Source organism: Canis lupus, chromosome 12 (assembly GCF_011100685.1).
Source record: "Canis lupus familiaris isolate Mischka breed German Shepherd chromosome 12, alternate assembly UU_Cfam_GSD_1.0, whole genome shotgun sequence".
In the NCBI taxonomy this organism is placed as follows: Eukaryota; Metazoa; Chordata; class Mammalia; order Carnivora; family Canidae; genus Canis; species Canis lupus.
In genome coordinates, this window is record NC_049233.1 from 71,649,977 (window position 1) to 71,673,975 (window position 23,999).

Here is a 23,999-nt window from a genome sequence, read left to right on the forward strand (position 1 = left end):
TTGGCTTAATGAATGAAAGAATCTAATAATGACTGCTAATGTATCAATATTGCTGGTTGCCTCAAAAAATAGGCTTCGTCTCTTAGGAAGAATTTGGGGAGAAACTGGATTAAAAACCTGGAAGGAAAAAAAAATAAAAATAAAATAAATAAAAAATAAAATAAAATAAATAAAAAATAAAATAAAAATAAAAACCTGGAAGGGATGGCTGTGAAAGAATTTAGTGTGTGACTGTAAGTACCTTTCCTGGTGAAAGAGTTTACCAAAAGGGTGAGGTTTTGTTAGAATCCCACGATGCATTTCCAAATTTCCAAATCACTCAGTTAAGACAATTGTACACATTTAATACCAATTATAACAATGCTGATTGAAGGCACTAACACTTATGATATAATATAATATAATCATATTCCAGTGAGCCAGAGTATTTGTATGGTACTTTACAATTTTCAAAGCCATTTATGTACAGACTTTTCATGTTAAAGCCATTTATATACACACTTTTCATGGGAAAAAAAGAAAGTATTTTTTTAAGGCCTATTTTTCCTATCTCTAATATCATATGGCTGATAATAGGACAAGAAGTAGAAAGTTTGTTGTCCAAAATGTTATTTCACATTTCTTGTACATACACACTTTCTAATCTGGCCCCCAAGACAATGCTTTAAAAAGCAAGCTTAGGTGGATCAATACTATAAGAGCAAAGTAAGTCAACAGAGGCAACAGCAAGCAAAGCGGGTAGGAAAAAAAAATTCTCTACCACCCAGAAAAGAATTTCCTTGTGAAATTTACAGCTTTAAAAATCTTGTGTGCTTCTTTAAACAGAAAAAGAGCTCAACTCTTTTTTTGACAACCTCTATAGGTGATTCTACTTGAAGAAATCAGAGTAATCAAATCTCATGCTTCAGAAATAAGCTCAACACTGTAGGGGTCAGGAAGATATTTCTTCCTTTGTAACCTTGTTCCACTTGACAATTGGCTCAAAGCAAAGAAGGTGGCACTTGGGGCTTCTTTGCCTCCTTCCAATGCATCAGCATCAGTTTGGCTAATGTCCATGAAGGGCAAAGGCTCTAAAGAGGAAGGGCAAGTGTCACAGCTTCCTAATCTGAAGGTGTTTTGCAAGATTCAAACAGTTTATTCTCCACGTTGATTGGGGCTCTCATTTGTAGGATGTGTAAGAATAAATAAATACATTCTTTGCATTCTCTAAATAACAAAGGTATTACCATTTGGAGCAAAGGTGATTTCCCTATATGCACACACACACACACACACACACAGCACTTGTTTATCTTGCTAATCAATTTTTTTTTTCTTTCTGTCAACTCATTTCTAGTTTAGCTGGGATAAATGAGAAAAATGCTACAAAGAATAAATCCTTAATCATCTCTGGGTCTATTTAGAAGCCAACTTGTGAGCCCTCTAACAGCAGGTTGAAAATTGTTGAAGAGAGCACCTGCCCATACTCTCACTCAGTGATGACTTGTAGCGGATGAATGTGCCAAAGGGGAAATCCATGCATCCCTGTGAGTTACAGCCTCATTTTTTAATGGTTCAGGACAAAGAAATAGCAACAGACAGCCATTGTAAATCCTTCTATTTTTCAGACTCAGCTTTCAAAAGGTGAAAATAATCAGATAATTTAGAGCTGTTTGAGTTCAAATGAGAGAGGTGGCAAGGTGAGAGCTTTTACAGTTTCAAGAGCCTTATTTTGTAGAAGGAAAAGGTGACCTGCTAGAAGGCCCTGGTGAGTAGGTACAACCAAATAGGCCTGTTAGAGGTGAGAGAGGGTTTTTCAAATTTGCTAGGGCAGATCTGCAAGGTTGTACATGCTAGTGTATTTGTTGATGAGAGTGACTTACGACATAGACATACATTCGTTAATGCTTTAAGAAAGGGTGGGGAGACAGGGAGAGAAAGCCTGAAAGGCCTAAAAACTTAGTACTCACATGACCACATATTCCCTATGGATAGTCATGACCAGCAAGACTCATATGGGCCCAGGTGGAACTGTTTCTGGAAACGAGAAGATGTATTATATTCAGCTTCCTGCTAAGGCTATCACCTGTTCCAAATGCTAGAGATGGGGGCTGGCCTGACTAGCTAAAAAGGGGAAAACATTTAGGAAACATTTCCATCCTCTGATTTCTTGAAGGAAAATGAAGAATTCTTACACTAGACAGGAGAAATATTTCAGGAAGGTGAGTAAAGGTGGAAAGAAGTTTCTGAAGAAGCAAGGGAAAATTTAAACAAATGAACAGAAACATGAAGAGGTTGACAAGTAAAATAAGATAATGAAAGAGTAGCTAGATGACAAGAATAGACACAATTTCCAAACGACGTAATATGTATGAGGTTCTTCTAGAGGGTTAATTATGGCATTCTACAAAATAGCAATAAACAATAATTTAATACGTGAGCAATAACAGATGCATGAACACTGCTGTAATTCCAGGAAGAAATGATGGTGTGTTTGTGTCTGGTGACTTTCTGCTGAGGCATATGGTGACAGCCATATGCATAGATGGCATGGCTAATTGGCTCTTATGCTGTTTTTTCTGGAGTGTGAATCCAAGACATGACAGAAAGTCTGCCCAGAGTCATCAACCTTGCTCCTCACTACTTCCACTGGTCCGTATGAGGATGAAGGATAGGGTCACAAAAAAATACATTTATCCTTTCAACATATATTTATTGAGGGACACTTGCCAGTGGAGACAGTCATAAATATAGCCTAGTTTTGTTCTCATGGGGTCTACAAGCTTGTGTTCAGACAAGCATTTAGATAATAACCGTTGAGACTGATCTTTGCTATGACAGAAAAGTAAAGAGCACTGTAAGAGAAGTCTTTCCCTGAAGAAAGAATAGCCTGTACCAAGTCCGGGGATAAAAAAAGAGAAAAATGAAATAGTCAACTGAAAGTGGTGCCTCTTTAATAATTTTGACAATCTTGATTTAAAGGTCACTCTAAAATTTCAAAGAAATTAAGAAATAGAAATATTTCTTAATCCCATCATCAACAAATGAGGAAACATTTGTAAATCCAAAACACAATATATAATGAAAGAAAATTGATTAAATGATTATCAATGACTCATCAGAAAAAAGGGAAAGACAAACTTCAATGTTGGTAAAGAAAGAATTGAATGAACTGCCCGATGATTCATCCTTGAGAACGCTCCCAAATATGCCAGGAATCTAGAAATATGAGATGAAATAGTGATTGAAAATGAGACTCATGTATGAATACCTGTGTAAGGATCACTTAAACACTCACTTACCTCCCCAACACCAACTAGATAAGTGACTTCTTCTCCAGTGTATACTTGAAAGGAAACATAAACCAGAGTGTTTCCAAACTCCTGGGAAGGATAACAGAAGCAAGAGAAAGAAAAAAAAGATTGACATAAAAGTATTTACTCAAGATAGCAAGCATTTGACTAATATGAATTTCAAAGAAAGAGAGCAAAAGAGATTGGGTGGTGATAGTATTACTAATAAAAGACAACTTTCCCCAACCAGAAGGATTGAAGTTTCCTGATTGAATGGACTTACTGAAAGCCCTGTACAATAAACAAAAAATAACCCACAGCTAATCACATTTTATTGATATACATATCAAATTAGAGAAACCAGTGTGGATGCACAATAAGCTTACAGATGAGTTGGAGTTATAAGCTTATTGTGCATCCACACTGGTTTCTCTAATTTGATTTCCTTTCTTTTCTTTCAGTGAATTGCATAATAAAAAAATTTAGTAGGTTCTACAATCTCAAGCCATATTTTTTAAAGGCTCTTGCCACAGTATTATTTATATATTTTGAAATCTAATTTGAGATAAATGATTGACAATATCCAGAATTACATACTGCCTTTCTTTCTGGAAGCTCTTAGGATCTTCTTTCTATGCCAGGTATATCAATAATTTATAGCTTATAGTTATAAATAAGCTATAGAAACAAAAAATGCCATAAATAGAATAAATGAAAGGAATATTACAAAATGTTAAGAATATCAGAAAATATTGTCACAAATTGGATAAGGCTAGATTATAAAGTGCTAAGAAAAATTAAAAGTCCAGAGTAATCCATGACTGGAGAGAGCAGAAAGGATATACACATACTATGCTGATTTTGGAAACACTCTTTAGTATCTTAAAATGTATGACACATAACAAATTGAAAAGGGAAACCCGGTTTTCAAGAGGAGAACACTATTCTATATGTCAGTTAATTCCTCATTTGTGAAATTAGGGTAGTACCTATGGTGGTTGTGAGAATAAAATGAATTAGTTAATGTAAAGCATTTAGAAAATATCTAACATATAATAATCATTCAGTAGGATTAATATTCATTTTATTTTAATTATGATTATTATCTTATATACTTATTCTGTAAATCCCCAAATCTATCCGTACTTGACATGGATTCACAGGATGTTTAGTGGTTCGGTGGTCGCCCAGTGGGAATGGGAAAATGAGTAAGATGGGAATTAGGAGAAAGTCCCCAGAGAGTGGAAGAGATTGAATGACAGTATTTCAACTTACTATATCTAGTGGAATTTAGCAAACTCAGGTGTGACTTATACCATGACTCTATCTATGGGTATATTAGTAGTGATGATGCATAGGGCCAAGCCAAGGATTATTTGCCTGTTCATTTTTTTTTAATTTAGAACTGGGTGTAGAGAATATAGTTGTTAATCACCGGGAACCTCCTGCATGGTTAGGCTGTAGCAGCCAGGTGGGATCTTCAGGGCCCCATCATACCCAGTAGAAGCAGAGAAAGAGGACATCAAGGCAGAAGTCCAGGCACATAAACTGGCTTCACAGTGAGGCATGAAGTTAATTTTTAAAACCACCTATTTGTGAGTATATGGTTATAGGATGCTGCCAAGGTGTGAAATGCAGTCAAGAACTGGTAAAGGTAGTCCTGTAGGTGATATGACACAGAACTTGAGGTAGAGCAAGGCAGTAAAAAGAAAGTGGTAGTCAAAAATCAGCAGCAATCCTACCAGTTATCTCCTGAGCAAACTTTCCAAAATATTTTTAAATTTCTCAGTCAGAGCAATGCATTTAACATTATATGGGCTTCAATAAGAAATTTAAACAATCAATGAAAATAGAAGAGAAAATGTTTATTTTTTTCTTGAACAGTAAGAGAAAATTCAACAGATCCTATTAAAATTATTAGAATTTGCCCTATGGACCCCAAATATGTTGAACATGTATAGAACTGCACTTTGACTATAATTAATTTGTCAAAATCAAAGACAAAAAAGAATTTTAAGAGCAACAAGAGAAAAGAGAAGTTACACATAAGAAAACTAAAGATTATCAGGAGGTTCCTAAACTTTTCAGGACAGGAAAGGGATAATATAGTCAAAATACTGAAAGAAAAGAACTCAACCAAGAATTCTATACCTAGTGAAGCTTTCTTCAGAAATGAAGAAGGGAGGGATCCCTGGGTGGTGCAGTGGTTTAGCACCTGCCTTTGGTCCAGGGCGTGATCCTGGAGACACGGAATCAAATCCTACATCGGGCTCCCGGTGCATGGAGCCTGCTTCTCCCTCTGCCTATGTCTCTGCCTCTCTCTCTCTCTCTCTGTGACTATCATAAATAAATAAAAATTTTAAAAAAATTACAAATAAAAAAAGAAATGAAGAAGGGAGGGACACCTGGGTGGCTCAGAAGTTAAGCATCTACCTTCGGCTCAGGGTGTGATCCTGTGGTCCTGGTATCAAGTCCCACATATAGGATACTTGTGCCTGTGTCTCCCTCTGCCTGTGTCTCTGCCTCTCTCTCTTTCTATGTGTCTCATGAATAAATAAATAAATAAAATCTTAAAATAACAAGAAATGAAGAAGGGATAAATTTTCCTAAACAAAGAAAAGCTGAGGGAATTCATTACCACTATATTGCCTTACAGAAAATGTCAAGGAAGCTCTTACAGTAGAAGTAAATAAGGCTCATTAACATCATAATAACACAAAAAGGTAGTGTGAATCTCATCATTAATAGTAAATATGTAGTCATAGTTAGAGTCTGCAATATGGTAATAACAGTGCATCACTGACAACTCTAAGTTAAAAAAAATAAAAGCAATAAAAATGACCATGGCTATAATAACTGTTATTAGCTATATAGTATGAAGACATATAAATTATAACAACAATAACCTAAACTGTGAGGCAGAGGAGAAATAAAAGTGTAAAGTTTATGAATTCTATTTAAGTTAAGTTATTATCAGTTTCTAAAATGGTGCTATAAGTTTAAGATATTTTATGTAAGCCATATGCTAACCACAGGGAAAATATTGTATTCACTACACAATATAACATGCTAAGAAGCCAAAATACACTGATACCAAAAGACATCAAAACAGAAAAAAAAAAAAAAAACCTATACGAAATAACCAGAAAACAATTAAATGGCATAATAAGTCTTTACCTATCAGTAATTATTTTAAATGTAAATGGATTAAATTATTTAATTCAAAGACATAGAATGTCTGACCAGATTTTTTTAAAAATCCAACAATTCAAAAAGAAACTCACTGTAGGGATGCCTGGGTGGCTCAGTGGTTGAGCATCTGCCTTTGGCCCAGGGACGTGATCCTGGAGTCCCAGGATCAAGTCCCACATCAGGCTCCCTGCAGGGAGCCTGCTTCTCCCTCTGCCTCTCCCTCCTCTTCTGCCTCTGTCTCTCTCTCTCTCATGAATAAATAAATAAAATCTGTTTTTTTTTTAAAGAAACTCACTATAGCCTTAAAAATACACAAAGTCTACAAGTGAAGGAATGGACAAAGACATTTCAAGCAAATGGTAATGACAACCACAGAAAAAGGTGTAGTAGCTATACTTACGTTAGACAAAACAGACTGTAAACTAAAAATGGTAAAAAAGAGACAGAGAAGGTTATTATATAATGATAAAGAGTTCAATACATCAAGCAAACACAACAATTGTAAATATTTATGCACCCAACATTGGAGCACCTAAATATATAAAGCAAAAACTAACAGAGCTAGAAGGAAAAATAAACAATAACACAATAGTAATTGGAGATTTTTATACCCAGACTCAACAAAGGGTAGATCATTCAGGAAAGAGACAGAGAATCAATAAGGAAATAGCATATTTAAACAACACTGTAGATTAAAGGAAACTAAAAGGCATATACAGAATATACAAAATATACAATGAAAATATACATAAAAAATTAGTAGTGTTTCTCGCTAACCATCAATTTTCTGAATAAAAAAGGTTGCAATGGCACCAAAAACAATAAAATACTTGGGAATATATGTAACCAAGGAGGTGAAAAACTTGTCTTTCAACAACATATTGATGAAAGAAATTGAGAAAGATAGAAATAAAGATATAAATAAATATAAAGGTATCTTGTTTATGGAATAGAAGAATAATATTATTAAATGTTAAAATGTCAATACTACCTCAAGCCATCTATAGATTAATTGAAATCCCCTCTCATGGATTCCAAGAACACTCCTAAAATTTGTATGGAACCACAAAAGACTCCAAATAGCCAAAGGAATCCTAAAAAGAAAAGGCATCACACTTTCCGATTTCAAGCTATATTATAAAGCTATAGTCATCAAAACAGTACAGAACTGGTATAAAAAATAGACACATAGACTAGTGGAACAGAATCAAGAGCCCAGAAATAAATCTAAGCATATAGGATCAAGTAATTTCGTCAAGGGAGCCAAGAATATACAATGAAGAAGACAGTCCTTTCAATAAATGGTATTAGAATAATCAGATATTCACATGTAAAAGAATGAAACTAGATCTATATCTTATATCACTCACAAAATGGATTAAAGACTTAATGTAGGACCTGAAATTATGGAATTCCTTAGAAGAATACATGGAATGAAGCTCTTTAACATAGATCTTGGTAATGATATTTTTTAATATGACACCTAATGTGCAAACCACAAAATCAAAAATAAACTAAACAAACTAAAAGTTTCTGCACAGAAAAAGAAACCATAAAAAATAAATAAAATTTAAAAAAGAAAGAAAAAACCCATCAACAAAGTGAAAAGAACCTATGGAATGGGAAAAATATTTGTAAAACATATAGCTGATAAGATGTAAAAATCAAAGATATGTAAAGAATTCATTCAAAAGCAAAAAAAAAAAAAAATCCCAATTAAAAAAATGTGCAAAGGACCAAAATAGACATCTCTCCAAAAAATATATACGAAAATCCAAAAGACACAAAAAGATGCTGAACATCACTAGTCCTTAGGTAAATGCAAATTAAAACCACAATGAGATACCACCTAAGGCCTGTTAGATTGGTCCTTATAAAAAAGACAACAGATGGTAAATGTGGATACAGATGTGAAGAAAAGGGAAGCCTTGTCCACTGTTGGTGGGTTGTAAATTGGTAAAGCCACTATGGAAAACAGTATGGAGGTTCCTCAAAAAATTAAAAACAGAACTACCACATCATCTATCAACTCCACTGAAGGGAATATTTCCAAAGGAAACAAACAATAACTCATAAAGATATCTGCACATCCATGCTCATATAGCATCGCTTACAATAACCAAGACATGGAAAGAAAACCCTAGGTGACCACCTACAGGGTGAAGTGGCTAAAGAAGTTGTCACACACATACACACACAATGGAATATTATTCAGCTATTAAGTAAAGGAAAAATATCTTACCACTTGTGGCAACACAAATGGACCTAAAAAGCATTACGCTAAGTGAAACAAGTCAAAGACAAACGCTGTATGATCACTTGTATGTGGAATCAAAAATAACAAAAAACTTACAGAAAACGAGATTAGACTTCTGGTTATCAGAGACAGAGGGTGGGGACAGAAGGAATTAGAAAAACATGGTCAGAGGCCATAAACTTCCAGTTATAAGATAAATGAGTCCTAGGGATAGAAAGCACATCATGATGACTATAGTTAGCACGGCGGTGTCATATTTAAGAAAGTTATCAAGAGAATAAATACCAAGAGTTCTTATCACAAAGATAATTTTTTTCTTTTTTTTTTTGGTATCTATATGAAAAGATGGTGGCTAGTTGAAACCATTATGATAACCATTTCATAATATATGTAAATCAAACGATCATGCTGCATGCCTTAAGCTTATATAGTGATGTATTTCAATTATTTCTCAGTAAGACTAAAAAAAAAAAATTCACTTTCATAAAGTTGTGGGGCTGAGATCCCCGAGGTTTTCTTGCTGGCTGTCTGCCAGTGGTTGTTCTCAGCTTTTGCTCATGTTCCCTGGCCCAGGGCCCCCTCCATCTTCAAAGCCCGCAATGGCACATTGACTCTCCTCATGTTTTGAATTTCTTTGATTCCAATTCTGCCTTCCTTTTCTACTTTTAGGGGCTCATGAGGTTATAAAGAACCATTCCAGGGAGTCCAGGGTAAGCTCCCTGGCATAAAGTCAACTGGTTAGTAACTTTGGTGACATCCACAAAGTCGCTTTCACCGTGTAACATGACATGTTCATGAGCATGACGCCAGGGGACAGAGATTATGGAGACATTTGCTTATCACAGAAGACGGCACCCCTCCAGGGAATAGTTGTGGGCTCCAGGTCCTTCCATAGATCCAGCACTCAGCTCATGCCACGCCCATCATCCAGCACCAAAGCTTATCATCTCCCCAGTGGTCCCACCACCCTCTGCATCCCACCACGTTTTGTGTCTGTGAACTTCCAGGATTGCAGACAAGAAACTTCTGGGAACACCATGTCCACCTGTTGGAGTTGCAGGTCCTTCCTGTAGCTGCAAATCTCTAGGTTACAACACCTTTTGTTTCCTTCGACTTTCCCAGCACTTCCTAACATGTGCCTCTGTGGTCAATCCTCTCTGAATTCTCTAGCTTATTTTCATTTCCTCTATTAAACTCTGGCTAGTAGAGGTACCATACAACAAAAGGGCCCAGCGGCCTTAGGAAACACCAAGTCAATCAAAGTTAAGCAGTTTTCCTTCCTACAGGACTTTTAAGAACATTGTATATATTACTGGGTATCATAAATACCCTAAAAAGGGATCTAACATGCAGCATCACTGTTTCCCAAATGTTTTTTTGTCAAGGGACCCTTCTCTTATGGAATATCTTGTAGGCTTAGAGCTTGTAAAACTGAAAAAACACTTGAGTTGAAATCCTCTCAAATTATTATGTTAACTCTAATCAGTACTAAATATTTGATTAACAAAAATTATATCTAGATCACTAGTATTTAGAATTAGCCTTTGGGAATTAATTTTGATGGCAAGAAAAGTTAAAACTGATAGGTTGTTTGCTTTGTCAATCAGTTCCCTATAGCTGTCTTTCCTCTAGATTTGGGAAGTCATCCCAAAATGTAAAGGGAAAAGTCATTCTTAAAAATACGCATTAGTGAAGGAACTTAAAAGGTAAAGGCCTGTTTCCTTCCAGCTCTCCTCTTTAGGAGTCTTAACTATGAATATGTGTAAAGTAGGCTTCTTTCAATTTCCTCTGCTTGCTTCTCCTGGGTTGTGTGTGTGTGTGTGTGTGTGTGTGTGTGTGTGTGTGTGTTTCCTCGTCCCATTCCCCACCTCTTAGCTCAACTCCCCTCCCTTATCCAGAGAACAGAAGAGAGACATGGCATCAAGGGCAACCCTGAAGGAGAAGCAGAACTCTGAAAGGGTCACAAAAGGCTCCATAACAGAGCAAGGGTTAAGTAATCTACTTCCCTCTTGATGAACTCCTATAGTCATTAAAAATGATAATTATCATGACTCTGCAGCAACATGGAAAAAAATGTTTATAATTAATACCAAGTAGAAAAATGCAAAACACAAAAATGAGAGCTACACTATGATTATGACTATTTGAATTATATGTTCATGGGGACAAAAACTGGAGGGGAATATGGAACAAATAAAAATAGTTTAATTTGTCAGGGATGGCAGTGATATCATGGGTGAATATTTTCTCTATATTCAGCTGATGGTTCAGTAATGCTTGAGCAAATTTTTAAAAAGTAAAATGAAAAACAGATTTAAGAATGTGTGGAAGTGGTAAAGAATAGGCAATCATTCTTGTTTGCATAAGGGTGAGAAAGTAGGATCTATATAGAAGGATAAAAAATAGTCAATCTGTTTTTATATCCAAATTCTACTTGTTTACTTGCTGCTTAAAAAACAGAGCATCATGCTTCTAAGCAACCAAGCAGGCCCTGCTTGGGAAAGACAACTTTATGTTACTAAACATTGGAGGCTCTAACTTAAGGGGTAATTCCATTCACTCAAATGGGGCCTTGAGGGTCATTGTAGCAGGAGAACAGCAAGATGAGAACCAGCTTTCTGTGGAGGAGGGGTGGGAATTGAGAGAACTGGAAAGAAGGACTTGAATAGACCCCATTCAAGACCTTGAATAGGCCCCATTCACCAAAGGTTACAAGCTCAAAGGTTATCTAAGAAGATCTGTAGCAGGAAGATGCCAAGGAAAGGACTACACCACCCATAGATCCAGAGGATCTTGGCAGTCAACCACCTCAACTTCATGTTTGGGACCCTTGCACACCTGCTCTCAGAGCGCCCACCTTTGGTGGTCCAGCTATGGTTTGAATGCCACAGTGCCCTCCCTGAGCCTCAGATCTTAGGACCTGTGGACTCAAAAAGCAGTAGAGGATCCCATTCAGAGCTGGGCAGAGGTACATACAGGCTGGAAAAAAAAAAACAAAAACAAAGGAAGGATGACTTTGGAGCACATTTCAGTTCAGGGAGACAAAGCAAACCTGTGGCAATGATCAGGGCTTCCTCATTTACACTTGAGAACAAGACAGTCTGGAGGAACATGGCCAGGAATCCATCCTGGAAATGAAGGGTGTGGGATGCTCAAAGCCAGGCAGTATGAAGGAAGGGAAAAGGAAGAAGGGCTTGTTCCAAGCCACTGGGAGCCTAGCCGAGGGGGCAGGCATGCTGGCAGGCCCTACGAGAAAGAATTGTGTCACAGCCAGATGAGCACAAGCCGGAGAGACTCAAGTAATCAGGCACCATGAGGGTCAAAGAGAGAACTTGAGGGATAGAACAAGATGCAGGCATCTGACCTCTCTGTGAGCAGTATCCTCTATGCCCATCCAGTCCTGCAACAGAAGCACTGGTCGGATGCTAAACGTGATCCAGGGTGAGGTTCCCAGCACTCAGGTGTAACTGTCAGGTGTACCTGGAGCCTGAGGTAGCAGCACTGACTGAGTTCCAAAAGGTGAGTCCTGAAAGTCATGCACACAGGCACGTGGTAGGCTGGTAAAATGGCCTCCCATAGATGTCCTCCTCCTAACCCCCGGAATCTATGACTATGCTACCTTACACTCAGGAGGGACTTTCCAGATGTGATTAATGTAATGGACATTGAAATGAGGAATCTATCCTGGATTAGCTGGTGAGCTCCCTGCAGTGACAAATATCCTCCTAAGAACGAGGCAGGAAAGTCAGAGTCAGACAAGATGGGACAACAGAAGAAGTCAGAGTGGTGGGATGCCACAGGCCAACGAGTGTAGATAGCTTCTAGGTACTGGAAGAGGCAAGAGAATGGGTTTTCTTCCTAGATCCTCCAGAAAGAACACAGTCCTGCCAACATATTGATTTTTAGACTAGGAAAACAGGTTTCAGACTTCTGATCTCCAGAACTCTAAGATAATAAATTTGTGTTGTCTTAAGCCATGTAATATACACATAATTGTGTTATATAATATGTTTATTATTAATGAGAAAACTTTGAAATGTAGGTTCATAAAAATATATACCAGTAAAACAAATTTTAAAAACAGAAAAGGAAATATTTAATTCACAATAGCAATAAAAGTTATAAAACTCTCAAGAATGAACAAGGAGGGATCCCTGGGTGGCACAGCGGTTTGGCGCCTGCCTTTGGCCCAGGGCGCGATCCTGGAGACCCAGGATCGAATCCCACATCGGGCTCCCGGTGCATGGAGCCTGCTTCTCCCTCTGCCTGTGTCTCTGCCTCTCTCTCTCTCTGTGACTATCATAAATAAATAAAAAAAAAAAAAAAAAAAAAAGAATGAACAAGGAAACTATAGAATGCATGGGAAGAGAATGATGGAATTTTAGTGAAGGATATAAAATGAGATCTCAAATGTAGTAAATGGAAGTAATAAGAGTAAATGGAAGACTATTTCTTTTCCTTAAATAAAAAAGATTGAATATCATAAAAATCTCGATATTCCCGAAATTAATTTATAAATTTATTATAATACCACGTAAAATTCTAACTTGGCTTTTACATTTTAAAATTAGTTTAAGTGTAGGAGAACTTAACTATCTGAAAATAACCAAGGCAACTATTTTGAGAAGGGGACATTGCTTAACATATACAATAATTTCACATAACAAAAATATTCTGGAAATAGCACAGGAGAAGAAAAATATATAAACGAAGATAGGGGCCAGAATTCAAGCCCAGGGTACATGCAAATTTAACATATAAAAAAGTTATCTCAATTCAAAACCAAACCAAAACAAACAAACAAAAAAAAAAAAACACTAAACAATGCTGGTTCAAGTTGCTATTCATGAAGCAGGACCTTTGGACCTTTTTTTACACACTATAAACAAAAATAAGAATTTTTTCATGTAAAAGTAAAATTACAAAATCTTAAAGAAGACTTAGGAGAATAAATGTATAATCCAGGGATTGGGAAGCTCTTCTTAATAAGGATTAGAAATTTGGAAGCTATACAATAAAAGAGCACCATGATTCCTTATTTATAAGTAATTTTAACACAAAGTAAAACATATCACAAACAAAGTCAAAGATTAAATTATAATTTGGGGGAAAATATTTACCGAGCATTTGACAAACTTAAAATATTTAAATAAAAATCAATCTAATAGAAAATAATCCAAATTTAGCAGCCTTGTATTTCTGGTTTAATAGAATTATGTGATCTCATTTCCCATGCCTGCCCAGATCTTGAATTTCTGTGACCAGATACCAACACTAGAAAACTCTACTTTAGGATGCTTGAAACCATGTAATAGCCCCCAAAGGTGTAACTGATCAGATTATACTTAGAGCATTTTGTTCTATTCTAAGAGCCAAATTAGGGGAGTGAGGTGCTCAAAAATATGCATACAGAGGGATACAAAAATATCCGGAAAACTATGTCATTAAAGAATGATAGAAAGAATTGAAGAGTAGAAATATATGAGGAACGTAGTACTGCCTTTAGGTATTTTATTCTCTTTTGTTTATGGGCTAAGACCCTTAAAATGTACTGGGTGTTCCATAATCGTGACATGGGAGGGACTGTTTTCCAAAACAGAGTATAGGATATTAAAGTCTGTGTCAAAGGTTAGACTTTGTTTCAGTCTAATATTGTTTTCTATTTTCTCATTGATACAGCTCCCAAGGATGCGAATTCCCTTTCACTGATTTCCACTGTGTTCTTAATAGTGCATTTAATGGAGTAATGGCAATTTATCAAAAATGTCTTTTTGAGCCTAAGCCAGGTTTTGTATGGATGACTGGGCTCTTCTATTACAGAGACTTGCTAAAAAATAAATATTGCCGGATACCCACTGTGATGCCTGAGGAAGTATTTGTGTATCACCCATCACACTGCATAGCACATAGTAGGTAACAGAAACCCAATTCAAACTTGCTTAAGAAGAAAGAGAGAATTATTCTAATTATATCATTAGTTCATTAAAAACAAGTTAATAGTGACATCTGGGTGGCTCAGCGCTTGAGCGCCTGCCTTTGGCCCAGGTTGTGACCCCAGGATCCCGGGATCGAGTCCCAGGTCGGGCTCCCTGCAAGGAACTTGCTTCTCCCTCTACCTTTGCCTCTGCCTCTCTCTGTGTCTCTCATGAATAAATAAACAAAATATTTAAAATATATATATATAAATGGTATAACCGTAACACTTAATTCTGCTATTCCTTCTTTATTAGTTACAATTTTTACAGCCAGAGAGAATCTTACTGACTTCTGGTTATCCTAAGGTAACTTTTTACCAAAAAGGAAGGACAAATGTCTGATCTTTTCCCATTATTTACCAGTTTTGTAGTTTTCCTCATAGACCTTGTGCATATTTTGCTATATTTGTACCTAAATATTTTATTTTGACGAGAATGCTAATGTAAATGATAGTATGTTTTAATTTCAAATTCCACTTTCACTGATGGTATATAGATAAGTGGTTGACTTTCTTTCTTTCTTTCTTTCTTTCTTTCTTTCTTTCTTTCTTTTTTTTTTTTGACGTTCTTTTTTTAAGATTGTATTTATTTACTTATGAGAGACCCAAAGAGAGAGGCAGAGACACAGGCAGAGGGAGAAGCAGGCTCCATGCAGGGAGCCCAATGTGGGACTCGATCCCAGGACCCTGGGGTCACACCCTGAGCCAAAGGCAGACAGACACCCAACGACTGAGCCACCCAGGCACCCCAGCGGTTGACTTTTGTATATTAACCTTATATTCTGAAACCTTGTTATGACTGCTCTTTAGATCCAGTAGGGTTTTTTATGTGATTCTTTCAGATTTTCTTATAGATGATTGTGTCCTCTGCCAACAAACATAGTTTTCTTTCTTCCTTCAGAGTCTGTATATCTTTTCTTTTTCCCTTTTTTACGTTACTGTATTAGCCAGGGCTTCCAGTACAACGCTGAAAAGCAGAGTGAAGAGGAAACATCTTTGCATTGTCCCTAACGTCAGTAGGAGAGTTTCAGTTTCAAAATATGAAGTATGATACTAGGTGTAATGTTTTGTTGATGTTCATCACCAAACTGAGGAAGTCGTCCTTTATTCCAAATGTACTGAAAGTTTTTATCGTGGGTGGGTATCCTATTTCGTCCAGGGTCTTTTCTGTGTTTATCGGTATGATCATGTGTTTTTTCTTCTGTGGCTATAATAGATTACATAACTGATTTTCAAATGTCAAACTAATCTTGCATATCTAGAATAATCCTGCTTTTTTGTAGCATATCTTTGTTTTTACATATCGTTGCATTCTATTTGCTAAGTATTTGGTGAGGATGTTTGCATATATGTTCATGAGACATATGGATCTAAATATTTCACTTCTTTTAACATTTTTGTGTGGCTTTAGTATTAGGGTAATGAGAGCCTCGTAGACTGAGTTAAGAAGTAATCCTACTTCTGTCTTCTGGGAAGAGATCGTAGAGGATTGGTAAAAAAAATTTAAATATTTGGTAGAAGTCACCATCTAAGCCTGTAGTTTCCTGTTTTGGAAAATTATTAGCATTGATTCAATTTCTCTGATGGATATAGATCTATTCAGATTGTCTGTTTCTTGAATTTTAGCAGATTGTGTCTTTTGAGGAATTGGTCCATTACATACCTCTAGGCTATCTAATCTGTGGGCATAGAGTTGATAATATTATCATTTTTTTATTCTGTTAATATCCATGGGATCTAAAGTGGAGATTAAACTCGCAAAAGTGCAAGAACCTGTCCAAACTGGAATCCCCCTGGAGATTTTATGCCCCAGAGTGGACCACACTGAAACTCCAGAAAGTTGTTGATTATACTTCAGGTTTTTCCCATCCTTGTAGTGTTCCCACAAAGTTTGGTTTCTGTTCTAATAAATTATTACCTGTCTGCCTGTCTGTCTCTCCAACTTTGGAACCAGAAGTTTAGATCTCTGATAGAACTAAAAATCTTATTGATTTTTCAGTTTTTTCAACTTGTTGTTAGGATGGAGTAACAACTTCTAAGATCCTTGAATGATCAGATATCAGCAGTCCTAATCTATTTTTTAATCCCAATTTATCTTTCAAAGACATTTATAAAATAAGGAAAAGCTGTTTTAATTTACTTACTTTTATACCTTATATACCATTTCTTTGCATAAATTCAAATTTCCACTTGTCATTTCTCTTTTTTCTAAGAGATTCCTTTTTAGATTTCTGGTAGAGCTAGTCTGGTGTTATTTAATTGGTTTTACTTTTATGTCTTTAAATGTCTTTATTTCCTCTTCATTTTTGAAAGATATTTTCCTTGTGTTCAGAATTCTAGGTTAACAGTTTCTTTCTTTCAGTATTTTAAAGATATTGCTTCACTATCTTTTGGCTTACATTTAAAAACTCAACAAATGGGATCCCTGGGTGGCGCAGCGGTTTGGCGCCTGCCTTTGGCCCAGGGCGCGATCCTGGAGACCCGGGATCGAATCCCACGTCGGGCTCCCGGTGCATGGAGCCTGCTTCTCCCTCTGCCTGTTGTGTCTCTGCCTCTCTCTCTCTCTGTATGACTATCATAAATAAAAAAAAAAAAAAAAATGTTTAAAAACTCAACAAATAATCAAGACCCATCAAACAGTAGTATAAATTTGAACTGATCACGTCCTAAGAAGATAATAATTTATTTGTTTTCTCAGGCTGAAGAATACCTGGAGGCAGGGTGCTGATAATTAAAGCAGAAGCCACATATGCAAAGTGGACTATGCTATGACTAATAAAGGAGATATATTTAAGAAACCCAACCATGATGCATAGCACAGAATATCTTAACTCAAATAGATGTATTTTTGGCTCAGTCTTAGCCCTAAGACTAAGGCTACTGATAAATTGATCTAACAGTAACTTAATATAATATGGATGCACCAGCACCTGCTTAGTTTACAAATTATCAACGATTCCTTAAGGCTCCCAAACACTATATATATCTTACATAACTTCTCTTGTTTTAAGATATGCCATAGGCAAAAGAAAGGAAAGAAGAAGAAGAAAGAAGAAGAAAGAGAAGAAAGGAAGAAAGAAAGAAAGAAAGAAAGAAAGAAAGAAAGGAAGGAAGGAAGTACACGGAAGACAAGTCCGATAAGATAAGACCAGCTAATAATCCTAAATCACATAATAAAAATAAATACACTCCCTCCCTCCTCCTCCCTCCCTACCTCCCTCCCACTCCCTTACCTCCCGCCCTCCCTCCCTCCCTCCCTCCCTCCTCCCTCCTCCATCCTCGCACCCTCCTCCCTTCCCTCCCTCCCGCTCCCCTCCTCCCTCTCTCCCTCTCCCTCCCTCCTCCTCCTCCCTCCCTCCCTCCCTCCCCCTCCTCCCTCCTCCCTCCCCTCCCCCTCCCCTCCCTCCCTCCCTCCCTCCTCCCCCCTCCCCTCCCTCCTCCCTCCCTCCCTCCTCCCTCCCCCCTCCCTCCCTCCCTCCTCCCTCCCTCCCTCCCCCTCTCTCCTCCCCCCTCCCTCCCTCCCTCCCTCCCTCCCTCCTCTCCCTCCCCCTCCCCTCCCTCCCCCCCCTCCCCCCTCCTCCCCCTCCCTCCAGCCCCCTCCTCCTCCCACCTCCCTCCGCACCTCCTCCTACACTCCATCCGCCCTCCTCCCCTAATCAGAATATCCTCCCCCGCCCCCTCAAAGAAAAAAAAAAAAACAAGACATCAAAGAAATACAAAGCAATTGCATAGATCCTCTGAAGACCATTTCCCTTCATGTAGCAAGCTCAATAAACCTAATTTTTGTTTATTTATTTATTTACATGCATTTACATATATATTAAAACTCTTAGTCCTCTGCTGTGGTAGACTGAAAAATGCCCCCTTGATAACGTTTTTCCCAGTCCCTGGAACCTGTGAACAGATTACCATATACGGCAAAAAGGAACTTTTCAGATGAGATTAAGGATCTTGAGATGGGAAGATTATTCTAGATTAGCCAGGTGGGCCCACTGCCATCACAAGGATCCTTGTAAGAACGAGGCAAAAGAGTCTCCCGCACACAGAAGACAACGCGATGCTGGCAGCAGAGGGACGGGGAGAGAGAGAAAGGGGCCTCGGGGCTCTCATGCTGTGGGCTTAGAATACGGAAGCAGCACCCGTGAACAGGGAAGGTAGGTGACCTCCAGGACTAACAAAGGCCAACAGCCAGATCCTCCCCGAAGGCCTCCAGAGGGAAGCAGCCTGATGAAACTGTTTTAGACTTCTGACCTCCAGAACTGCAAGATGATAAATTTTTGTGGTTTTAAGCCTCTAAATTTTTGGTCATTTGTTGCAACAGTAGTAAGAAGCTAACATATTAATAACATTAAGATGATTTCTTATCCATGTGTGTACGTGTAGAGGTGCAAGCACATGCTTTCAGAATCAACAAGTCAATGTTCCAATATTAGTAACAATATGATTACAAAAATCGGTTTAAGTGTTTTTTTGTTGTTTTTTTTTGGTTGGTTTTGGGGGGGTTTTGTTTGTTTTTTGCAGTTTGACCTTGGGATATGAATCTCACAAGGAGTGTACAATTCATTAAAAATTTCTAAATAAAGGTTCTCTATTTAAGCCACTGATGTCATAGAGCGAAGTTTACTTGCCTTATTTAGCTACGATTTTTTTTAGAAGTGGTTTCCTTTGCCTTGTTTTGCTTTGAGGTTGTTTCCTAATTATGTAAGATATTTCCATGTTTTCAAAGCCAAATCTGAAATATAAGATTCTTTAAGGAAAGTCTACATATAATCCCTCAGCGTTCCACTCTGCAATATTCCTTTTCCAACTAGGATTCCCACTTATCTTACCGGCCTTGATAAAATGACAGTCCTTTTCTGCTTTCCCCTCTCACAGCATGGCCTTCTTCCTCATTTTTTAAAAACTATTATTTCTGTTTTTCAAGGGAATTGTACCAGGAGTGGTATCCCTTATTCTCCCTATTATCCTCTCTCATAAACCAAATCGTCAATTATTAGTATGTCCACTGATGACTTCTTTTCTCTCTCACCTTTTTATTAGCCATCCATTCAGCATTTTAACATCTATTGGTACAGTAAATGCAAATGTATGAAAACTGGTTACATGGTCTGACATGTCATTCAATTTAACAAGTAATTTCTAGGGGTGACAGATACACTGGCCTCAACAGAATTCACTCAATCCTAAGACTAAATAGGAATCAGATATTATCTGTTTCACAAAGAATGCTATTTCTAGTTTTTACTTTATAAGATTTATTCTTTACAGCTGTCCCAGTATCAACAAACGCTATCTTACAACACCTCTCCTCCTTCCCAGGCCCCAGATTTTTAAGGTTAAATGAGAAATTGGAGTGTGCTTTAAAATGATTGAATTCTTCTTTCATTCATTTCTTTTTGTTTTATGTGTTTTCTTGTTTTTTCCCCTCTTTCACACAGAAGGATTTCTTCACAATTAAACGAAATAATAATTTATTATATCTGTGAAAGTCTCAACGACTTTTTCTCCCACACATTGTCCTTCTTAGTCTTATATATTCTACAATAATGCCATGATTCAGTTTGCTCTCCAGGCTTAGAATCAACAATCAGCAGCGGCATCACATGCCATATACATGTGTACCATGAGCTAATACTTCACACATACTCTCTCTCTCATCTCTACCAAAATAGGTATTATTATTCCAGGTATTATTGATGATATGACTGACAGTTAGAGAAATTTAAAAATTAAATAGTTGGGAGAAGGCTGCAGGAATTTTAAACAGTAGATACCGCAATTCAAACAAATGTCTCATAAGGCAATAATTGTACCAAAGTCACTAGGCTTTTTTAGTTCAAATTTCTAATCATGAAACTTTGTCTACTTTTATTTTTAATAGGAATTCTTATTTTTTTAAAAGCCCTTTCAATTCACTCCATGTTTAGAAACAGTTCAGTTCAATGATTTGGAGTAAAGGCTCTGGAGCCAGACTGCAGGGGTTCAAATCTCAGCTTTGTTAAATGTAGTCGAACTTGACTAAATTATTTATAATTCACTTAGACTCTCTTTGAATAGAATAAGATTTTAATAATGTTAAATGTTTTTATTCAAGCAATTGTCTGTCTTAAATTCCTCTTATTTTCTCCATGAATTAGGTCAAAGTTTTACTGCTATCCTTGCCTCTACTCTTGGCCTGAGACCCTTTGACAGAACAATCTTCTACAAAACACAAATACGATTTCGTTGTTTACTTGAATTTTTATTTGAATAGTTTCTGGACTTTGATTAACAGAGACTATGAGATTGTATCTGATCTTTAATTCTTTACCCACGGCCAGGATGGAGGGATGAGTAACAGTCACATTTTAGAGAAAAAAATTCAATAGCAACTCAACTTCTGCTCTTTCCATTTTCTGTAGAAGAAACAATTTAACAAAGCCCCCTCTCTCTCTTTTCCCAATGGGAAAATATTCTTATCATCTTGGGAACATTCGTCTATCTTTTTTTCCCTTATAAATAGTAAAGAAAAAAAATATAAAACCTCTTCATAGCATGTGGCTTTCAACTGCCACTTTTACTTATTCTTTAAACAGATATATTTTTCAACAATTTTTGGTATTTAAAGTGAACTGCTTCTTGTTTTAGGTAAGTAAATTTTCTGGTTATCTAACTTTTGAAAATATTTCTATTTTAATGAAAAATAAATTGCATCTTCTTACACAACTATTAAGGAAGGTTTATTTCTTCAAGAAAAAAAAAAGTCCTTTAAAAAAAATTAAAAGGGTGAGGGAAGAGCAGAGGGAGAAGGAAAAAGAGAGTATCGTAAACTGGCTCCAGGCCCAGCTCAGAGCCCAACACGGGGCTCGATCTCACAACACTTAGATCATGACCTGAGCTGAAATCAAGAGTTCGATGCTTATCTGACTGGGCCACCCAGGCGCCCTGAAAAAAAAAAAAAAAATCCCTTTAATCACTCTGCCAGGTTCTGTGGGCTCTTGTCCTTCCTGAACGGTTAATAAAACCCTCCACTACTCTTTCTTCTTCAACTCTGTACTTTAAGCAGTTGCCCACTTTACCCTAGAGCATCTTTGCTTGATTGCTATGTCGGTTCCTAAACTTGTTATCTAATTATCCTCATGCATTGCCTTGTGCTCATACACCTATACTTTAGTTTTTAAAGAGAAGTAAGCCTTTATTTCCTTGCCTCCGTAAATAAAGTTGGCTGAGTTGGTTGTTTTTCTGGTGATCAGAGACCGACTCCTGCATCCTCACCTGACTCCTCGGGCTCTTGTTCTGTCCCAACCTTGCCTGGAGCAGCTGCAGTGGCCGTGGCCGTGGCCGCAGGAGTAGGTGGATCAGACACGGGGGCCTTGACCTTTTCAGCAAGTAGCACGTGTGATCAGTTCCCACACAGGCGAAACCCACTTGTAGCCCCTGCTCATAGAACAGGGTGCTGATGCAAAGTGGGATGACCAATCTGCAAATAGACGCTAGCACCGCGGCAAAGCTCTCCCAGGAAGGGAGAATGCGGCCAAGCCCTTCAGGGTCATAGGTGCTGCCCTGGTCAAACACCTGCTGGGTGATCAGCCCAAGGGAGAGGGGAAGGTATTCAGCAGGATGGCTTTACCAGCTTCCACTTCGTCTCCAACCTTCCTCAGTTGCACATCACCCAGTATTTCAGGGGCTCTCCTGGGGGTTGAGGAAGGGCGGTTTCAAAGCCTGGAAGAAGAGGACTTCTTTGGATCCATGTGCTGCTCCAAGCTGGTGCAGTGACTTCATGTGGGCTTTGCCACCAGCATGGACAGCTGCGCTCGCACCTTGTTGTCCAGCAGCATGTCCCTGATCTCAGTGAGGTCCTTCTGGGTGAACACAAAGCCCATATGCCTCGGATATGAAGCGACCATTTCTCCAGAGCTGGGATATTCTGCAGATGCCCTCAGATGGCCTCGTGAACCGTGACGTTCTTGCCCGCAGCACTACAGCTTCCCCTAGCAGGGACATGCCGATCTGCCGCATCTGCCTGGAGCATTGTTATCTACTCCCACAGGGAAGCCTTTTGGATGATCATTGAAAAGTTGGATGATTTGGGGGGTGCCTGAGTTAGTCAGTTGGTTAAGGGTCCGACTCTTGGTTTCGGCCCCGGTCATGGTCTCATGGGTCATAAGATAAAGCCTTAGGTCAGGCTTCCCACTCAGTGGGGAGTCTGCTTGAGGATTCTCTCCGTCTGCCCCTCTCCCTACTCACATGTCCTCTCTCTCTGTCTCTCTTAAATAAATACATCTTAAAAAATAAAAAAGTTGAATTATTTTAAGGAAGTAGTTGGGCTTCCAGGTCTCCGCGTCTTCTCTGGGCATCACAGCAGTGCGTGAGGGATTGCCACACAGGGCTTAATGATAACGTTACTCTTACGAAGAGGTCTAGTGAGAGGTTTACGTGTCTATATGTTATTATCTGAACAGATTTATAAACTCCTTGATAAGACTCCTTGAGAGACATGTACGGACACTCCTTCATATGCATGGTGCTCTGAACATAGTGGGCACTAAATTAATAATTCTTTAATGATTGATTAAATGAATTCATAACTACTTCAAGGAATATGTTGACCATACTGTATGTTCCCATTATTTACTGATCATTTGTACGTAAAAATATGTCTTTTGAAGTATCTCAAATGTTGTGTGTTCCCAGGTATTTAGCTGTCATGGAAGGATGGTTGCATGCCAGAAATACAAGGGCCTCTTCATTCATCTAGCACTGATATAAATGTCCAGTTTGTAGCAAATTACTGAATTTTTCGAAACATTTCTATCATTTACCTTTTGCCGTAAACTAACAGAAAAATCCCTTTGTGACATGTCGCTGAAACTATCTTTTCAGTTTATTTCTTGCGAATGCAAGATGCCTGCATTTCCCCTTATTCTTCCCCCTTTTTTTTCTACACCTGAAACACAAAGGATATATTCATTGTTTATAGAACTCCAACAGATATGTACCCTACACACACACACACACAAAAAAAAAAAAACCCACTTTGCATTATGACTAGAAACTCATTCCTTGTTTGAAATCTCATTTCTCATATCTGCAAAAAGTCCATAGTTGTTTCAATTCCTCACGGCAAGAGAGGCATGAAAGACTCTGCATCATAACAAGTTGCCATTACATAGAGTGTTTCGCGCAGTTTACGAAAATGGTTGGATCACACTTCTAGGATCACATTTCTAGACCACCTTCCAGAACCCCGAGAGCAATTCATGCGAGTGAGGAGCGAAGCTTAACCTTAGTTTTAAAATAATGCACCTTTGGGCGTGGAGGTCAA

General features: G+C 37.8%; 1 long non-coding RNA gene across 1 annotated transcript in view; it reads right to left on the bottom strand.

Annotated features, from left to right (window-relative positions):
• The window catches only part of LOC111098197, a 111,248-nt gene extending 88,619 nt beyond the window's left edge, over nucleotides 1-22,629 (bottom strand). Inside the window, exon 1 of the long non-coding RNA XR_005367506.1 lies at nucleotides 21,950-22,629. This is a non-coding gene — a long non-coding RNA (uncharacterized LOC111098197). The remainder of the gene's footprint in view (nucleotides 1-21,949) is intronic.
• Nucleotides 22,630-23,999: the final 1,370 nt, after the last annotated feature.